This window comes from Mirounga angustirostris, unplaced genomic scaffold, assembly GCF_029215605.1.
Source record: "Mirounga angustirostris isolate CCGP_5_RB_7025 unplaced genomic scaffold, mMirAng1.0.hap1 SCAF_15, whole genome shotgun sequence".
Lineage (NCBI taxonomy): Eukaryota > Metazoa > Chordata > Mammalia > Carnivora > Phocidae > Mirounga > Mirounga angustirostris.
Window position 1 is genome coordinate 4,607,905 of NW_026991723.1, and position 13,723 is coordinate 4,621,627.

At 44.7% G+C, this 13,723-nt stretch overlaps 1 long non-coding RNA gene across 4 annotated transcripts in view; it reads right to left on the reverse strand.

Annotated features, from left to right (window-relative positions):
* Positions 1-253: 253 nt before the first annotated feature.
* The window catches only part of LOC123849309 (uncharacterized), a 28,385-nt gene continuing 14,915 nt past the window's right edge, over positions 254-13,723 (reverse strand). Inside the window, exons 5-8 of one of the 4 annotated variants that reach the window (XR_010407612.1) lie at positions 13,237-13,388; positions 12,804-12,936; positions 4,067-4,432; positions 259-2,475 (exon numbers count right to left, since the gene is read on the reverse strand). This is a non-coding gene — a long non-coding RNA (uncharacterized LOC123849309). Of the gene's footprint in view, positions 2,476-4,066; positions 4,433-12,803; positions 12,937-13,236; positions 13,389-13,723 lie in introns of all 4 variants that reach the window. The other 3 variants (XR_010407611.1, XR_006792025.3, XR_006792026.3) reach the window with 3 other exon arrangements.

Here is a 13,723-nt window from a genome sequence, read left to right on the forward strand (position 1 = left end):
AGCCTATGGGACAAGTAGAAAACAAAGCGCAAGATGCCGGACAATCATAATAAGTGTGGCTAAACACCATGATTAAAAGTCAGAGATCATCAGATTACTTGAAAGACAAACCTACCAAAGCTCATTCTGAAGGAAATAAATTGAATGACCCTATATTTATTAAAGAGCTTGAAATTGTAGTTGAAACCTTCCTCCCAAAGAAAATGCCAAACCCAGATGAGTTTGTTGGTGAATTCCACAAAATATTTAAGGAAGAAATAACAGCACTTCTATACATAGTCATCTATGTCTATACATAAAATTGAAAAGGAGGAAATATTCTCAGCTCAATTTGTGAGGCCAGCATCACCATGATACTGAAACAATATGGAGGCATTACAAGAAAACAAAACTATAGACCCATATCTCCTAGGAACTAGATGTAAAATATTCTAAGTCATATTTTAGCAGATCAAATCCTATAGATATAAAAAGACTATACATCATGACCACGTGGAGTTGATCCCAGGGGTGCAGGTTTTGCTATAGGTGCCACTGGCCACTCTGTTCCCATAGAACATCGTGGTCTTACCCCCAAATCCACTGCCATCTTTTCTTGAGGGTCTGTTACTTTCTCCACTTACTTATCGTTACATAACAAGCCACCCCAAAACTTAGTGGCTTATAACAACCATTTGACTTTTTAAAACATTTTATTGATTTTTAAAGTAAACTCTACCACCCAATGTGGGGCTTGAACTCATGACCCCAAGATCAAGAGTGACATGCTCTACTGGCTGAGCCAGCCAGGTGCCTCCAACCATTTGATCTTAAGCAATAATTTAAAAAAAACAGCTATTGGTTTTTAAACAACCATTTGATTTTGCTCATGGTTGTCGGTCAGGAATTTTGGAAGACCTCAACTGGTTAGTCAGTCTCTGAGCTATGCAGGGTCAACAAGGGTGCCTGAAGCTTGGCATTTCCTTCCAGATGCCTTCTCTACTCAGCATGTCTCCGTGCTTGTGGGCCTTTCTTGCCCTTTCTTTTCACATGGTGTCTCCCTCTCTGGGACGTCTTCACTCAGTTTGGGTTTTTCGTAGCTCAATGGCCTTGGGGGAGTCTGACATACATGGCCGCTCAGGGCTTCAAGATGGTAAGATAACGTCTACTGGTCTTAAAGGCTATGCCTGGATTTGATGTAGCTTCACATCTGCCACACTCTTGGTGATAGACTATCAAAGAATACTCTTCTGGAGAAGTATCAAAGAATTTGTGGCCATCTTGAACCCACTGTCTACATTTACCCCACTTCTGGTACTAATTTATGTGTTACTTAGGGCTTATTTGCTTATTCCCTAAGGAAATAAAAATTTGTATGGAAGGATACCTCCACTACCTCTCAAACTAGCAGAGCCCTGACCTGCTATAGTTTCCTTCCTTGCTTCAGAGCCAAAATTCACTCCTTTTAGTTCCTCAAATACTGAATCCATTATCTAGTGTAAAACACAGCATCCCAAAACAGTTTAACGGCTTAAAGCAGCAGTGGTTCATTGTTCATGTTTCCGTGGCTGGGTGGGTAGCTCTTCGCCTGGTTTTTCCTAGTTTACCTGGGCAGGTAGGTCCCAGATGACCTCACTCTCACATGCTAGCTACAGGCTGGGGCACCTTAGTTCCCTTCTGTCCAACTCAGGCTACACTGCGTGGTCTCCTGGTTCCACCAGGGTGACAGCAAGAGCTACAGTCCTCTTGGCTCTGGATTTGGCATTCTGTTACTGCTGAGGAAGCAACCCTCTACTGATCAGAGCAGATCACACGGCCAACGGAGATTCCTGGGGTGGAGGAACAGACTCCACACCCAGATGGGGAGAGGCAACGGGACAAAGGCACCACTGGACACAAGGACGTGTGATTCGCTGAGGCTATTGTCATCAGTCTCCTGCAAATACCAAGAGGGGACGCCACCCTCTCTAGTAAATAATGGAGCTTAGTTGCCTTGACTGAGTCCAGACTTTCAAAACCCAAGTGAAGACAACTACTGAATCACAGGGTCAGGATACTTCCTCAAAGATTAACCTTTTGTCTGCTCCCTTCAGCAATGTGATGACTCACTCTGGGACCATGAAGGTCTTACTATGGGAAGCACACAGAAACCTGTTCCTTTAATTGCAGACTGACAAATCAGAAAAGAAACAAATTTCAAAAAAAACGTAAGGCCCTCTATCTGGAAATTGGAGTTAGATCCAAAACAAGGGCCATGGGAAAGTGAAATCTACCTTCTGAGTGATCTTTGAATGTAAAAGTAGGGCAAAGAAGGCACCCACCTTTATAATAAAAATATCAACGTGTTTCATAAATGCTCATTTTGGGAAACCTGCATAATCCAAAAAAGGGGGCACAGAGTGGAAAATAAAGATTACCTTTAACCCTGCTGTCATGCAAAACCAACACCTCTTTCTTTCCAGCATGTGACTTTCCAGAATCTTTTAAATGCTCCCTCTTCATTATGTCAATAAAAAGGAAAAGGAAAATAAAATCAGAAAAAAGAACACAGAGGCCTCTGAGGAAAATATGCAAGAAGTTCAATTTGAGTTGGAGGGAAATAACTCACTGAAAAAAATTTTTTTTAAATAGCTTTTTTAGGGTACAATTCATATGCTATACAATTCACTCATTTAAAGTGTACGACTCGGGGAGGCCTGGTTGGCTCAGTCAGTTAAATGTCTGCCTTCGGCTTGGGTCACGATCTCGGGGTCTTGGGATCAAGCCCCGCATTGGGCTCCCCGCTGAGCTGGGAGCCTGCCTCTCCTTTTCCCTCTATCTCCCCACCCCCTGCTTGTGCTCTGGCTCTCTCTCTCTCTTTTTTGTTAAAGATTTTATTTATTTATTTGACAGAGAGAGAGATAGCAAGAGCAGGAACACAAGCAGGGGGAGTGGGAGAAGGAGAAGCAGGCTTCCCGCCGAGCAGGGAGCCCAATGTGGGACTCGAGTCCAGGACCCTGGCATCATGACCTGAGCTGAAGGCAGACGCTTAACTGACTGAGCCACCCAGGCACCCTCTCTCTCTCTCTCAAATAAATAAATAAAATCTTGAAAAAAATAAAATAAAAAAATAAAGTGTACTACTCGGTGTCTTTTAGTATGTTCACAGAATTGTGAATATATCATCCTCAAAATGGAATTTTATTTTTTTAATTTATTTTTATTTTTTTAAAGATTTTATTTGACAGAGAGAGACACAGCGAGAGAGGGAACACAAGCAGGGGGAGTGGGAGAGGGAGAAGCAGGCTCCCTGCAGAGCAGGGAGCCCGATGCGGGGCTCAATCCCAGGACCCTGGGACCATGACCTGAGCCGAAGGCAGACGCCCAACGACTGAGCCATCCAGGCACCCCTCACAATGGAATTTTAAAATGTTGGTTTCCCCTAAAAGAAACCCTCCCAGCCCCATTTGCCCCCAAAACTCCCAGCCCTAGGCAACTGCTAATCTACTTTCTGCCTAGAGGGATTGGTCTATTCTGGAACTTCAAATAAATTAGTGAAATCCTACAATATGTGGTCATTTACGACCAGCTTCTTTCACTTAGCAGAATGTCTGCAAGGTCCTCCACACTGGGACACATATCAGCACCCCATTTCTTATCACTGTTGACTCATTTTCCCTTTGATGGATATGCCACATTCTGTTTGTCCACCCATCAGCTGACAGGCATTTGGGTACTCACTGAAATTTTAAAATTAATTCTAAGCTCGTTTTTAAATATGTTGACCAGCAAGCTATCTATATTGTCAATTATTTTTAAAAATCTTTAAAAGGTTTTGAACACCACAAAAGTAATATGGGCCCTGAGAAACTGAAACACTGCAAAAGTGCAGGCAAAAGACCCTGAAAGTCTCCCTGTGTCCCCCAAACCCCTTTTCTTCCCAGAAACGAACCCCCTATTTCTAGTGTTTTTGTCTAAAGCTTTTCCCTCTGCATTTGCAAACACGTACGTACACACGATCCTCACTATTCGTGGAGTCCATATTTGCAAATCTTTCTAGGAACTAAAATTTATCTGTGACCCCAACATCCATACTTGTGACACTTACCACATCATTTTTGGACATCAGTGCAGCCGCAAAAAATGTGTCATCTACTCGCACGTCCCCAGCTGAGGTCAAACAGGTGACGCTCTGCCTTCTTGTTCCGGCTCACACTGCACACAAATGTCCTCTACATGGTCTGCTTCCTGCCATGTTTTTCTCATTCTTGGGCATTTGCTGGTGATTTCTCTGCTGAAGATCCCCCCAAGCATGCTGCTGACGTGTTGTCTTGTGCTCCTAAGCCCAGGAAGGCTGTGATGGTCCCGTGGAGAAAACACGTGCGTCGGATAAGCTTCCTTCAGGTGTGAGTGTTGGTCCTGCTGGCTGTGAGTGCAATATTCATGAATCAACAATGTATTTTAAATAAGGTGCCTTTAAATGGAAACACAGGTAAAACAAGGTTATATATTGAGTAGTTGTGACCAGACTCTCGCAGGAACCTAAATCTATTTCTTGGCTTTATAGAACGGGACTATCATGAGTAATGAGAGTTGACTGCATATGTATGTAATTTCACATATAATTTTTCCCAAAACTGCATCGTATGATACATTGCTTTCCAACTTTATTTTTTTAAACTAATGCATCATGGAGCCATTTCCATATCAGTACATGTAAATCAAATGAAATCCTTAACACAAAGAGCAGTCTGTAGTCAAATCCAGCCTGTGGTTGCTGCCTTTCTCCTTTCTTTCTTTTTCTTTTTTCTTTCTTCCTTCCTTCCTTTTTCTTTCTTTCTTTCTTTTTTTTCTTTTCTTTCTTTCCTTCCTTCCTTCTTCTTTCTTTTTCTTTCTTTCTTTCTTTCTTTCTTTCTTTCTTTCTTTCTTTCTTTCTTTCTTTCTTTCTTTCTTTCTTTTTCTTTCTTTCCTTTCTTTTTCTTTCTTTCTTTCTTTCTTTCTTTCTTTCTTTCTTTCTTTCTTTCATCTCTACACCCAGCGTGGGGCTGGAACTCATCACCCCAAATCAAGGGTTGCATGCTCTTCAGACAGCCGGCCAGGTGCCCCTGGACTGCTGCTTCTTTTCATAAAGTTTTACTGAACCACTGCCATGTTCATTAATTTCAGTACTGCCTATGGCTACTTCTACTTTCTAATGTCAGAGTTGAGAAGTTACAAAAGAGACTGTAAGCATGGCACCCTAAACCTAAAATATTTACTATCTGGCCCTTTACAGAAAAAAACTCACCAAACTCTGCTTCAGAGGGTTACAGAAGATTCTGTGGTATGGATACTCAACATTTTATTTGGTTGTTTCTCTGAGGGTATATAGGTCCCTTATCACTGTTTGCTATTTTAATTCACATGGCATGGCCCATTGTCAATATTTATCTGTGTGAACAGATGCAAATATTTCTGTCAGAAGCGGGATTGCTATTTAAATGTGTATGTGTGTTTAAATGTTTGAGAGATCTTGGTAAATAATCTCCCACACAGTTCACATGTTTATACTTCTACGAGAGTCTATTTCCTTTTGCCTTTACCAAAACTAGATTATCAAAATAAATGTTGACCAAAATGATGGGGGAAGAAATGGTTTCTCGTTGTTTCACTCGGCTTTTCCCTGATAGCTAATGAGGAAGAATCTGTTATTTTTCCATATTCATAATTTCACCACTACCGCTTCGGCAAAGATACACTTCTTATAATTTTGAGAATAAATATACTTATGTTTACTCTTACCTTTCAAGACAAACTCACTAGTGTTTTTGTTGCCTTTGCCTTTGAACTATCTTTAACCCTCTTTTTACCTCTTTCTCCTGTATTTCACTGAAATAATTGGCAGTTGCAGTTCCAGATTCGCTTTTATTTTAAAAACCAACAATGTATGCTTCCACTTTTTTGGGAATCCTTATTCAACAACTGAAGTCCACTTGATAGCCATTTTATCATAGACTTGCTTCTAATGTCATTATGTATCTTGGCTCCCATTTTTCTTTGATTTGTGTGTCATCCTTTTCCTGACTGCTTTTCCATTGTTTTGGAGTATGTCCTCAAGTAATTTTTTCAGAAGGGCTACGAGAGTGTGTGCTGGACATTGTTATTTGGCAATCCAGTAGTCACGTTCCCTTCTTTCTCTCCAAGAAAACCTGTGTTGTTCAGGTATTTACCCCTCTTCTGCTTAGAGCACATGACTCAGGGTAAGTAACCCCCATTCCCAGTTGGTGGATTAATCTAAGACAATCAGCACATGTTATGCTGTGTAGGGCACAAACAGCCTGAATCAGTCCAATGAGATTGAAGAGAAGTACTACTATCCTGTTGCTGGAAGTCAAGTTTCCCCTCTTTCTCTTCTGATACTCATAAATGAGGAAACTTGACAACCTCGTGGGAGCAAGTCTTAGAATGAAGCCAGTGCTCATGACAGTGGAATGGAGAGACAGACAGACAGGAACGGGGTCTCAATGCATCATCTGGCTCTGAAGCAAGTCTATGTGACATTGACCCTCTCTCTGGGGCTCTTGTTACTTGCAATAAAAAAACCAACTTTGCCTTTATTTTCCCTCATTCTGTGTTGATATTTTGGGTGGGTACAGCAGTCCAGGTTCAAAATAATTTCCCCTGAGAAGGAAAGCATTGTTCCCTTTTCCTCAAGTGTCAGATGTAGCATCGGATAGAGCCCGCAGGCTAATTCTTATTGTTTATGAAACAAACTGTGTTCCCGCTTTGAAAGTTTTGGGGTTTCCTCTTTATCCTTGGTATTAGCAGTTTCTCCTACTTGTACCTGGATGAGTATCTTTTAAACATTTCTTCTTGGCACTTGGTGGGTTCTTTATATCTCAAAACTTGAGTTTATATTCATCTCTAGGAAATTTTCTTACATTATTTTTTATTGTTTCCTACCTGTGTATTGACTTTATTTTATTCTTCAGAGAATCCAATAGATGTTTGACTCCTCTATATATTTTTAGATAGTTTTCTTAAGTTTTCTCTAATTTGTGAAATCCTAGGTTTTACCTTACAGACCACAAATAATTCCCTTTGCCTATGTTAAATCAACAATTTGAAACTTCAAATGAAATTTTCAGTTATAATAATCATTCATATACATAATTTTAGATATACAAAATTTTTAAAAATTCTAGCAACTTTTGCTTTGATTGCTCCTTTTTCATAGCAGCCCATTCTTGTCTTGTTACAGTATGCACTTGGATCTAAGGATGGTGATTCCTTTTTTTAAAAAAGATTTTATTTATTTTGAGAGAGAGAGAGAGAGAGCAGAAGCAGGGGGAGGTGCAGAGGGAGAAGCAGACTCCCCAAAGAGCAGGGAGCCAGACGTGGGGCTCGATCCCAGGACCCTGGGATCACGACCTGAGCCGGAGGCAGACGCTTAACCAACTGAGCCACCCAGGCGCCCCTAAGGATGGTGATTCCAAGTCACACTGGCCTCTGTGTCAGCTACCACCTTCTTGTTTGAGATTAGGAACAATATTTCAATTCTCTGATGTTGTTTTTTTATCAAGTCCGTGGATTTGTCATTGAAAAGTAAGTTTCCTCTCATTTCGGTGGGATTTGTGAAGGAAGAAATACTGTGCTCAGGACTCAATCTTAGACTGGGGACCCTACAGTGCCTTGACCAACTCATGGCTTTTTCAAGTCCTTCCTGTGCTTGGCATCCGAGGGAAATGTGTTTGGACAAGGGTCAATTGGTTAAAGACTGAACTTTCACTTGAATTTTCTCAGGAAAAATAAGAAAAGATTCTTGTTTATATTTGTTATTATCTTATCTAGAGAACATCTGGAAAACATTGTCATGAACTCACTCCATTTGTATTGTTTTTCCAAGAAGTAAAAAAATAAAAGGAAATTCCAAATGACAGTGTTTTCCTTTGCAGAGCCAAATATTATTATACTTCTCTCCTTATTATAAACATATTTGGCTCTGTACATAGACAAGTATCGATAGAGCTTTCAACGCTTGGTAAGCCAGGGTGGTAGTGGGTATACACTTGCAGGTTGTTGAATGTAACAATCGCTACCTTTGTTAATCAAGTGTTCCATGAGGACCTCCCACGTATGTAACATGGTGCCTCAGAATGCGGGACGTACAGCATTTAACTGTGGCTCCTGCCTGCAAAGAACGTATGGTTCAGTTGGTGGGGATAATATGAACGGTCCTGGTGTAGTTTGAGATAATGAAGCATGTGGTTCTGACAATAAGAGATCAGCAATGGGACATCTAGGTGGGTCAGTTGGTTAAGCATTTGCCCTCGGCTCAGGTCATGATCCCGGAGTCCCAGGATTGAGCCTCGCATCGGGCTCCCTGCTTGGCGGGGAGTCTGCTTCTCCCACTTCCTCTGCTCTTCCCCACTCGAGCTCTATCTCTCGCTCACTCACTCTCTCAAATAAATAAATAAAATCTTAAAAAAATAAGGGATCAGCAGAGACTCAGAGCCCTAGGGTACCAAAGATGCAAAGGTTCTTAGGCAGGTCCTTGGAGGCTGACCAGGCATCTCTTCACCTCTGCTGTGTTCTACTGGTCAGAAGCGAGTCCCTGGTCCCACCCACACACAAGGGCCATGTCTACTGTGCTTGCGACTGTAGACTCTGCCTGCAGGAGAGAGATGACCTCTGTATAAAGCAGAGTACAAACAGAGGATGGAGGTGTGGGACCACGAGAAGACATGTCAGGCCAGGCACGGGGACGGCGTGCAGCTCTGGACAGGGAGAGGAGACACAGGACCGATGGCTGGAAGCTTGCCTGGGTGTGGGAGGTGGCTTCATGTGATGAGAAGAAATCATCAGAAATATCCACGGGGATCTCCTACCGTGTCCTTGCCCAAAACATTTTAGTTTATTTTATTATTATTTTTTTATTAAAGATTTTATTTACTTGACAGAGAAAGAAACAGCGAGAGAGGGAACACAAGCAGGGGGAGTGGGAGAGGGAGAAGCAGGCTTCCCGCCGAGCAGGGAGCCCGATGCGGGGCTCGATCCCAGGACCCTGGGATCATGACCTGAGCTGAAGGCAGACGCTTAATAACTGAGCCACCCAGGCGCCCCTGCCCAAAACATTTGAACTCAAATCTCATCAGACCTTCCCACATAACTCCAGTTATAGGAAATATGGGGACAGAGGAGCCACGGAATGACACCAGTAGGAAACAATCTGAGAAAATCTGTAAAGTGAGACACTTTTCATGACAACTGTCTGGGCTCTCCAACAGGACAATGTCACACAGAAATAAGGGGACAGGGATAAAAACACAATGCAATGCTTGGATCGTGGTTCTAAAAAAGCAACTATAGGAGACATTTGGGGTGGGCAATGGGGTAATTTGGATATGGATTGGGCATTAGATTATATGTGGAAATTTTTAATATGATCATGCTATCATGGTAATAGAGGAGAAAATCCTTATTTCTTGGAAGTGTAGGATGGTGTATTCCATAGCAAATGGCATGAGAACTGTTACCTATTTGATAATGGTTCAGAAAAAATATAAACACAGCCTTATGTTGGAAGGTCATAGGAGAAAAAACAAAATGTACTAAGACCTGGGGATGTGACTGTACTCTCAAGCAGGCTTTCCTATACATTCCAAAAAGCATCTTCCTTCCAAAAAGCGCTGTCTTAGTCAAGCTGTGTACCTCCCCTCAAACTACCATAGTGCTCTGCTCAGAGCAACTGCTCCGTGATCTCTTGCTTCAGAGATTATTCAAAAGACACTAGGCCACCTTTGGGCTAAAAATGGCTTCAATAAAGAAGGGCTTAATTTTCTTGCAGAACAGGAAGTCTGGGATAGCAGTTGTCGGCATGGGCTCAGCTGCTCCATGATGCCCTCCAGAATCCTAGATCTTCCTATGTCCCCGCTCCTCCCCACTAGGAGCAGCGGGTCTCAGATTCACGCTTGCTGCCTGCCTCCTCTCTCCACTGGCTCAGGGGCCGTCAGTGGGAGAAGAAGGGGAACAGGGTGGCACTGGTCACAGTCCCTACTACGGGTCTTTACGGATATTTTCCACTTTGGCCATAACTGGCCCCATGGACCACTGAACCAGAGGGGACCCTCCCCCCCAGGGGTGAGCTAAAGAGCAGGAGTTGTGATTTGGGGCTGGGAGTGGCTAATGTACAGGTTTTATGTCCAAGCATCTCCTACAATATCTAAATATATCTAGCAAGTGGATTTCTTTAGCAGGTATTTATGTACAACGAAAGGAAAACAAAACGTTTTTTAAAACTTAATTTGGAAAGTGATTGAATTTAGTGCAGATGGAGCATTCCTTCCTCCGACTAGCATTTAACAAGCCCCCAACTACACAGCAAGCCTTGGGCTGAAAACCCGAGAGCCAAGGATGAAGGAGAGATGCTTCCCAGCCTTAGGAAGGTGAGGGTACAACAGTGGGGACAGGAGTGGAATAAGAAGGGAGGGTGTCAGGTGGAGAGGAGCCTATCAAAGAAACACAAGCAGGCAGAGATAAAGCAGCCAGGGGGCGGGCCAGATTTAGAGAAAACTCAGCACAAGGGAAGGCCTGGTGACCAGGCCAGTGGGCTGCCAGCGGCTTGATGGGACCACTCTCATGAGGGCTCGTACACGCTCTTCAGCGAGTTTCCATTTCTCAGCCGCGTGGAAAATGTGCAGGACGTGGACTCAGCCGTCTATTTCTGGCTTTGCTGATGATGAGCTGCATGTGATGCAGTCTGACATTGAACTCAGGGAGCCCCGCACTTATCACCAGCATCTCAGAACACGTCCCGTCCCGTGGGGACGTGCACTTCGTGCGCCAGCGCCTCGCCGTGGGGGTGGGAGGTGCCCCCATCGGCCGGCACTCGCGACACTGTTTTGCAGAACAGGCCAGACGCGGCTCATGAGGGCGAATCTGTGCCTGGAGATCACGTGGGGGTGTGATGGCAGAGCAAGCCCGCTTCCCGCGTCCCCGAGCCGGCGATTCCTGGGGCTTCCCAGTGAGGAGCGGGCCCCCAAGCAGACCGCTCCCCACAGGAGAAGACCTGAAGTCAGGAAGGAGTCAAATAACTGCATCTGCCCAATTGGGAGAGAGAGATTGCAGGCTGTCATCGCTGCTCTAACTTAAAAACTGTTTTCTTAATAGAAAGTCTTCGCCTCTCCTTTTTTGGTCACCTAAGCTCTTTTGCGGGTGGTTTAAAAATGTCCTTTATTCCATGACATTATACGAGAGGCGCTTTTAGAGCCATAGTTTAGCTATAAATGAGTCCCGCACAACTGTTTTTTATTTCCATTTTGTTTCACTGACGGAGAATGTAAATTGGACTTTAGTGCTATTGTGCTTTGTTCTGCCTCTCTTTGTGGAAATATGTTCTGAATTAAAGCCCACGAATAAACCAGAGCGGTCCCAAATATTGCCCCTCAGCTTTGGAATGGCCTGTGAGCCACGAACAGATAGAGAACGTGGTTTTATGAGCCCCAGATGGCGCAGTGGGTGTCACGGACGTCTTTATGTGGAGAGGTCACGGGTTCAGTCTCCATCTGGAGCCGGCCCAGAGCCACTCCAGATCTAAGGGAGTCAGGAAGGATCCTGGGCAAGGACACGGTGCCTCATCCCCCTCGGCAAGCAGCCTCCGTTGGGCCCGGGTCACCGGCCTCGCCCTGGACGCGGGCCCTGTCGCGCGAGCCTCTGCCCTGCTCGGCTGGGGACCTCGAGGCACCCCCTCACTTGCTCCTGGAGCAAGAAGGGGCACTCCCAGGGTATTTTCCGGTCACCCCAGGGCTGTAGTCCTTGCAGAGGGAATAAATAGAAGTTTCGGAGACCGTCCTCTGCCATCCAGCCCTAGCAGCCGTCAACTTGCAAAACCCAAACGCTGTCCCGGTCCCCTCTGCCCCCGGCCCTTGGCAGCCTTGACTCACGGACTCCAGCTAGTCCTCTGGGTACAAGCTGCTGAGAAACCCTCCTCCCTCTCTCCCCAGCCTCCTGAGCCTGGCGCACCAGCAAAAACTGTCTCCCCTTGGGGCAGACGCCCGGGGTCAGGCCTTGTCTGATGGGTGTCTGGGGGAAACAGGGGGTGCCTGGCTCATTGTGGCTTCTGCAGATTTCCAGATCCAGTCACCGGCTCTCCTGCCTCCCTGCTCTCCTGCCACGGCTGCTCAGATCTGCCTGTGGGTGGGGCTGGACCGAGGGTATGGAGAGAAAGCCACCGGAAAGAGAGAGAAAACCCCTTTCTCCAGCCAGCTGTAACCGAGTGGAACTGGAATTTGGATCTCTGACTGTCTTATTTGTCAACTGGCTCAGAACTCAGTAAAAGAGAAGGGGTGTTCCTTGTGGGGCCCCCGCCCCAAACTCTGCACAGGCCTGAGAACATGGTGCAGGCTGCCCAAGAGCGCTGGCCCTTTGCTTCCAGCGACCGGGCTTGTCTGGCTCGTCACACTGAGGTGGCACATTTGCAGCAAGGACAGCACCCCGTGCCGGCCTGCCCTTCTCGGTGCAGTGTGCCTCTCAGGGTCACCGGGTCGGGCTGTCTGACCCTCCGTGAGGGTGCCCTGGGTCCCCTGGGTCGGGTTGTGTGTCAGGGTCCCCACTGTGCGTCAGCAGGAGAAGGGGATTATTCTCAGACACTGCAAATGCCCCGTTTCTCCTCGGACCTGCTCCCCGTCCTCCTAATTTCCCCCCATCTCGGAGGACCTTGCCTCTAACAATTATTGCTTGGGGTTTTCTATTTCCCTCACTCCTTCGATCTTCATTAACTGGGATTCATCTGTGAGAAAGGGCTGTTCCCGCTTCCCGCACTTAACTGACCTGTAATTCAAGCCTGTGTCTGTACAGTATGGACTCACCGATACTTCTTTTATTCTGAGGGTCAGACTCTGTTGTCCTAATTCTGCTGCTTGTCTCCCTCCTGGGGTGCGTAAGTGATGGCAGAATGGCCCTAAAGTGGAGATGGCCTATGTCTCACTCCGATGGGGGTCCCTGCAAAAGTCACCAGACATTTTCTAACATCTTACTTAATAGACTATCCTACTCTTTTATCTTGATTTAATGATCACATTTATTCGTCATGTAAATATGGTTTGGTACTCAGGGGAGGCTTTGCCTGGTTTTTGAGGGAATCTAACATGTGCTTGACCAACTGTGAGGGCTCATTAAACACTAATCACTATTATTATTGTTGTTCGTGTCACTCTAGTGCAATATAGTTATAAATAGGACAATTTATGAAGATGCGGAAATTCAGAAAAATCACCTACGTAAAATTATTATTACTATTACCTTGTGTTTAAGTGTTAAGTGGACCATCTTCAAATGTTTCTTTTTTAAAGAATGCTCCTCTCAGGCACCTGGTTGGCTGGCTTAGAAGGTAGAGCAGGCAACTCTTGATCTTGGGGTCATGAGTTCAAGTCCCACATTGAGCATGGAGCTTACTTAAAAATAAATAAATAAAATAATATTAAAAACAGACTGCCCCTCTACTCCCTGAACTAACTCTGTCACTAGTTAGGTTACTACTTTCAAATCTTAATAATAATTTGTCTGTTATTTCTGTGCAGCAGGATCAAGGGTGATTTTGTACTTGATACTTTCTTTAAAGGCTTTTAGGTGTATTTCCTCTATTATAATAAAATGTTACTTAAAATACAATGTTACCCTTATGCCCTGGTCCAAACCCAGTAGAAATCTCACTCTGCTGCAGAGACAGGATGCTTCTTCCCGCTCGGATGTTGCCCGTGGGCACACACACCTGTTTGTTTACACGTCA